The sequence below is a fragment of the Panthera pardus genome, unplaced genomic scaffold, assembly GCF_024362965.1.
Source record: "Panthera pardus isolate Hobbes unplaced genomic scaffold, ASM2436296v1 HiC_scaffold_11, whole genome shotgun sequence".
In the NCBI taxonomy this organism is placed as follows: domain Eukaryota; kingdom Metazoa; phylum Chordata; class Mammalia; order Carnivora; family Felidae; genus Panthera; species Panthera pardus.
The window spans coordinates 31,018,158-31,024,912 of record NW_026526666.1 but is presented as its reverse complement, the minus strand read 5'-3'; the positions used below and the strand labels follow the sequence as shown (position 1 = coordinate 31,024,912).

General features: G+C 48.2%; 1 protein-coding gene across 4 annotated transcripts in view; it reads left to right on the top strand.

The window, feature by feature from the left end:
• The first annotated feature begins 221 nt into the window (after positions 1-221).
• LRRC8D (leucine rich repeat containing 8 VRAC subunit D) overlaps positions 222-6,755 on the top strand; it is a 122,728-nt gene continuing 116,194 nt past the window's right edge. Inside the window, exon 1 of one of the 4 annotated variants that reach the window (XM_019414099.2) lies at positions 222-336. The gene's annotated coding sequence lies outside the window, so the exon portion shown is untranslated. Of the gene's footprint in view, positions 337-746; positions 770-1,209; positions 1,234-6,755 lie in introns of those variants that run through there. The other 3 variants (XM_053892766.1, XM_019414101.2, XM_019414100.2) reach the window with 3 other exon arrangements.

Sequence of the window (6,755 nt, the reverse complement as noted above, 5' to 3'; positions counted from 1 at the left end):
GTCGCGGCGCTCGCTGGCTGCGGTTGGTCCCGGAGCTGCAGCGCCTGCACGGGCCCGGAGTCCATGTTACGCTTTGTCTAATTCCCCCCGTTACAGAGTCATGTGCTGCTGCTCCCGTCGTCGCCGCTGCCGCCGCCCGTGGTGCCCCGGCTCCTCCGCCGCGCTTCGAGGTGGCAGCCGCGGGCGGGGCCTCGGGAGCAGGGTCCAGGGCGCCGCGCGCCTTCGCCGCCCCGGCGCGTCCCGGTGCAGCCGCCGCCCGCCGCAGGTGATGCCGCCACCTCCCGCCTCAGCATAAGCCGTGGCTCGGCGGCCAAGCTGCCCCGACTGCCCCCCAAGGTTAGTGCTAGCCTCGCCGGGGCCGGGGCCGCGCAGGTGGGAGCCGCCCCGGAGCCGAAGCGCGCGCCCCCGGCGCAGGCGTCCTGCCCCGCGGCGGGGAACTGGCAGCGAGGGGCGGTGGGGGGGGGGGGGGGAGGGGGCGCGGGCGGCGCGCGGGGCCGCGCTGGGTTCCCGTCTGCGACCGCCCGGGCCCGGAAGATTGCGCCGCTCTGGGCAACTGGAGCGGCGGGTGCCGCCGAAGCCTCGGCCGCCGGCGGTGGGCCCTGAGAGAGGAGAGTGTGGACTGCCTCCCTCCAGCTCCCCCTCGCGCGCGCTCCCTCCCCTCGCCCCCGTCCGCGCAGTCGGGAGGGCGGGGAGTCCCGGTTTCGGCTCCGCTGATTCCTCCCGGAGGTGGGTGTTTGGTGTCTGGCCTTGCTGGCCGGGAGCCCAGAAGGTGAGCCCTTTAACTTCTCGTGAAACGCCTCCCCCTCGCCTGCTTCCCGCGCCGGGTGGGCTGGGCGGGGAATGAGGGCCGCGCCCCGCCCCCCGCGCCGGAGGGAGGGAGCCGGGGGCCCGCAGGTGCACCCTGCCCGCCGCGGGCCATCTCCGGGTTGGGTACCGGTATAATCCGCTTCTAGCTTGTTTGAAGGCGTGGGCACTTGGGAACTGGACTTCTGCTCGAATCCTGGCCAGGGGCTTGGGAAGGAGGATTGGGGGAAGTTGCTTACTGGAGGGTTGATTGAGGCCTTCCTCCTAATGTCCCCCCTCATTTGGGGTCTCCCGTGGGGATAAACAAATTAGGCTTTTGGTTTTTTTGGAGGGCTGTTTTTTTGTTTTGTTTTGTTTTGTTTTCTGTGTTGTGTTTCTTAAAAAGCCAGCCGCAGTGAAGGAGAGCTGCCGCAGGTCGAGGGAGGAGAGGTAGGTCCCTGCTGGAGAGGAAGAGGTGGGATTTGCGGTCCCAGTGGGTACGCAGCTGGGGGTTGTGTGGCAGAAGGTGGGGAGGTGAGGCTTCAGGACAGAAACAACGCAAAGGTGTGAGGGAGGGAGCGCTCAAGAGGTAGGCCGAGAGATGGGGAATAGTACTGGGGAGTCCTAGCCAATTGTGGGGCCCAACTTGAGCTACTTGGGCTCATACATGGCTCCTGCTTTGCAGATTTCCTCCTTTTTCTTCCTTGAATTTCAAAAATATTTCTTGTTGGGCAAATCTGTGAGGATATATTTTGAAAGATAACTGAGTAAAAAGAGAGCAGGCTTCTGGAAACTTTCCTGAGCTTTGAAAATAAAATTCCATTCAGGCCGCTCTTATTGAGCACCTATTTTGTGTTCTGTGCTGGACTTTGGAAGAGTCTGGACAGGCGAGGAGTTACTGTCTGCAGTAATGGTGACGGCTGTTTGCCTCATAAACAACCAAAGGGCACTTCCAAGTGCCAAGAATGACAGTGATTCAGACCTTCCCCACCAAAGCTTCTGGGACCCCCCCCCCCCCACCTCCGCCGCTCTTTACAGACCTGTGGGAAGAATCCATGGCTAGTAAAGGAGGTCCGTAGACAGCATTTCATTTTACTGTCCATAAATACTGGCCAAACCCCTGCCATCAGGTAGGAAAGGGTTAGAGTTGTCACTTCTCTTGTATTCCACATCAGTTGATTAAAATCCTGTTAAAGTGCAAAAGCAAGAGAGAAAAGATCCTGAGATGAGTTAAAATAAGGATCCAGCACAGTTGATTTGGAGTGTTTGGTCTCTGTAGGTTATTTAGGGAGTCTCCTGTAAAATGATTAGGTAATCCACGGAGCTGAAAGAAAATGCAAATCTTGAATTGGCATGGTTTACTTACATATTTGAACATTTTATCTTAGGTTTGTCTCGTTTTTATTGACGGTGTGTGAGTGTGTACTTTGTTGATTAAAACTCAACACGTTAGAAGTTTGCAGAGGGAAGTGTCCTTAGGTGACCCAGTCCCCCAGTCTCTTCTGTTACCACGTTGAGTAGTGTATGATGCAACAGTAAAGTATTGAGCCATGTTCATATCTTTTTCTCCTTGCCAAGGTTTACAGAATTCAAAAACTTGATCAACACTTTGCTGTTTTCCCTTCACTTTTATACTGTGATGAGCTTTTTAAAATTAATTTCACAAAATGTTGATGTGTTTGTCATGTCCTGGTAGCTAAACTGTTTTGGTAGCTGTATGATGGAAGTTACACTTGGTTCAATCTCAGTAACACAGGTAAATTGGCACTATCTGTGATGAAGTCAAAAGTTTTGTTCCAACTGTGTACTCATGATCACACATGCTCTTGAAATGGTAGTTGGTAAGAGATTTCACGTACTTTTCATACATAATTGGAGCTGATTCTTGACATTCTAAGAAACACCAGTCACTTTATTGAGTGCCAGCAGCAAGCAGAAAACCAGAGTGGGTGTTGTGGTTCCCTAACAAGGAAGGAGAAGATTCTTGCACAAATAGAGGGCAGGTAAGACAGATACAAGTGAGGACACCACCAGAAGCAAAGGATTGCATTTTTCTAGGAGGTCAAGGAATACTGAAATGGAAAGGGTGTTTGGAGCCAGATAAAAGTATTGTGTGCTTTGGGGAAGGGGGAAGGAGCATGTTTTAGGGGAAGCAGTGAGCTTTGTCCCAAGTCAAATATAGTAAATAGGTTTGCCTGGCTGGAGCAGAGAACAAGACTGATGGAGTTAGGGGAGATCTAGTTAGTGGAAAACGTGAAGAAGCACAGGTCAGTGATGCTAATCATTTGCCTCAAGAAGAGTGGTTCTCAACAAGGGGTGATTTTGCCTCCCAGCAAACATTTGGCAATGTCTGGAAACTTTTTTTTTTTTTTTTTTTTTTTTTTGTCATAGCCGGGAGGCAGGTGCTACTGACATCTAGTGGAAAGAGGCCAGGGATCCTGCTGCACATCCATCCTGCAATGCTCAGGACAGCCCCCACAACAAAGAACTATCCCGGCTGAAATGTCAGTAGTGCCAGGGTTGAGAAACCCTGCTCAACCTTAACAGCAAACGTTAAGGTCACCGTGAAGGAAAGTTACATCTCAGAATGGGCCTTGAAGGAGGTGGTTCTTGACTGGTGAGCGAGGACGTCAAGTTTGGGAGGCCAATCTAGGAGACCTCTGCTCTGCTCTGCTCAGCCTGAAGTGAGTAGGATCTGGGCAAAGCCTAATCAGAAGAAAAGGGCATTTTTGAGAAATCAGGGCAGTATAATACTGGGTAGGTGGGGAATCTTGGAGTCAGAACTGGAATTTGAGAGAGGTCCTGGTATAACTTCTTTAGTAAATTTTACACTTGCTAGACAGCCTCTGTTTAAACACCCCTGGAGGGAAGCCAGTTGGTTAAGCAACCGACTTCCGCTCAGGTCATGATCTCATGGTTTGTGAGTTGGAGCCCCTTGTCAGGCTCTGTGCTGATAGCTCAGAGCCTGGAGTCTGCTTCAGCTTCTGTCTGTGTCTGTCTGTCTGTCTGTCTCTCTCTCTCTCTCTCTCTCTCTCTCTCTCTGCCCTTCCCCTGCTCACACTAGCTCTCTCTCAAAAATAAACATTAAAAAAAAATTTTTTTTTAAATAACCCCTAGAAAGTACAGGGAACCCTGTAGTTAGGAAGACATGTCATTATGTCTTTGGATTCCATGTGTGATTTTTATTTGAGCTGAAGGCTGCCTCCTCGAAACTGTTCCGTTGATTCTGTGCCTCTGGAACTTCCCATATCCAGAGGACAGCCCCTTGAATTCACAAAGACGGTATGATGTCTCTCTCCCCATTTCTCAATGCAAAGTAGTCAACCTCTTCTCACAATCTTGTGTGGGACATGGTTTCTAGATGTCTTTTTAGTTTGTCAGCATCTCTCATAGAGAGTAACGGTATCTGGAATTAAATACGGTAATTGAGGTATGCCTGGTCAACAGAGAGTATAGTAGGACAGCTTTTTCCTAAGACCAAGGCATAAACATCTACTTACTGCAATTTAAACAACTGTCTTTTTTTTTTAAAGTTTTTATTTTATTTTGAGAGAGACAGAGAGTGCACACACAGAGGAGGAGCAGAGAGAGAGAGTAAGGAAGAGAATCCCAAGCAGTCTCTGCGCTGTCAGCCCAGAGCCCAACGCGGGGCTCAATCTTGATCTCATGAGCCGTGAGATTATGACCTGAGCCAAAATCAAGAGTGGAATGCTTAACTGACTGAGCTACCCAGGTGCCCCACAAAACTGCCTTTTTTTTTTTTTAACGTTTATTTATTTTTGAGAGACAGAGTGTGAGCGGGGGAGGGGGAGAGAGAGAGGGAGACACAGAATCTGAAGCAGGCTCCAGGCTCTGAGCTGTCAGCACAGAGCCCGATGTGGGGCTTGAACTCACGAACTGTGGGATCATGACATGAGCCAAAGTTGGACGCTCAACCGACTGAGCCACCCAGGCATCCCCAAAACTGCCTTTTTTAAAAAACAGCACCTAGCACAGATTCACCTGTAGGTTCTGTCCAGTCAAACTGTCAAAACATCCAGATATGGTGTTGAGCTGCTGCGACCCTATTCATTGGGCAGATTTTTGTATGTGTAGGTGAGATTGAGTGGACGGTTTTTAGTTTTTGTCCCTGTTCAGTGGTATCCTATTTATTTTGGTCCAGTCTCAGGCCTTTTGAGATTTTAAAGTCTTGATTCTGCCTTCTAATCCTATGAGAGAGGAGTAGAGGATGACTTTGCCAAAAGCTTTATAGTCACTTGTATTAATACTTCACGAAACCCAGTAGTTTGGCACTGCTGGTCCTATTTGAGAGCTGAGGTGTTTAGTGATGGAGGTAAATTCTAGGGGTTGATTGGCCCTTAGGTCAGGGGCTTCTAAGGAATCTGTTTGTGGTCAGACTACATTGCATTTAGCTTTTGCAAATGTTTGCACCTGAGGTGCCCTTTTGAAATTATTTGAGTCAGTTGCAAGCTTCTGAAATCTGTACTCCATCCTCTAGGGTCTTTGTAATTCTGTTTAGACATCTGGAAGAGAATTTCTAATGTTCTGTGCAAATCTGAAGCTTACCAGATCAGAGTTGCTTTTGAAATTTGTGCGGACATAAATAGGATAACTGGTATTGAAAAAACCACGTATGAACGTGGTTCCCACTCGGGCTAAGCTTTTTTTCCTTTTCTTTTTGCTAGTATGCTCAAAGTACTTAATTAGTGACAGGTTTACATTTGGGGCAGGAGAGAGGATTAGGGCTTAGAAACAAGCCCTTTTCCCAGAATTAGGGTTTAGCTTGTCATTGGTGTGATTTCATACTTACCAGATTTCACGTGTCTTCACTGAAATGACATTAGGAAATTACCACGCTCAGATGTCTTTTGAAGCAGGCAGTTCAGAAAGCGTAAGTAACTTAGTGCCAAGTTCTTCAAATGTTCTAGATCTATCCAATAAACTAGATTTAAACAAATGATTTGGTTGGGATGGTAGCCATCCAACAGTTTTGAGAGTGTTAGAACAAAATTCCAGATCTTGTAGCTAACAAGTACAGCCTCTTTGTTATGAATATCCATCATGCCCTGGTCCCCTGCTGGTGTGTTGTCTGTCCAGATGGTCTGTTCGCTCTCACTTCTGTTTTGGTCCACATGGGAAACCTCTCCATGTCCTCTGGAGGTGAGAGATATTCCTGAGAGCAGAAGGGATGTTTTGTGAAGGTATGAGATTTCTTGAGAGGGAAAACATTTGAAAGCCCTTAGGTATTGTCCTTGTAGACTTTCAAAGGCTATACCGAACTTGAAGCCACCTTGGAATTAAAGATGTGATGTATCATTTTGAGTAGAAAGGTAGAATTTTGTAGATGGAAGGTATCAACACTTGAGTTTTATATCCATAAAATCGAGGAAATCCAGGCCCGGGGAGGTGATGTGATTAGCTGTAGCTTACCCAGGAGGTGACAGAGCAGGCATTAGAATTCGTCTGCCTTAAAGACCACAAATAAAGGCTAAGGATAAAGATTTCTCCTCTGCTTGAAGGTGTGTAAACAGTGGGTCCCTCAGGCCTTATTTACATAATTGATCCAGAAGAAGGAGCACACAGTGGAATTTCTAAGTTTACAGATGACAGCAAGCTCTTCTGAATTATGAAATAAGTAACCAATGGGGATTTACTCCAGGGAAACCGTATTAGGATATATGAGTCATCAGCAGATTTGCAGGTGAGTTTCTCTGTGGGCAGTATGAGGTCAGGTACTTAGAAATTATGGAACTGTCATAGGGTGGGTGTTTTGCTGGCAAAACCCAGGAAAGGACTTCAAAAACACTTTCACAGTGTTGTCCCAACTTGCTCTTGCAGGTTAAAAAAGGCAGGAAATGCTAAGCTTCATACAAAAGATTTTGGAAACGAAACAGAAAAACTTATTTGATTTTTCACTGTGCTTTGTTCAAATCATGGGCACCTGTCTTTAGGAAAGACCCTGGAGCCGGAAC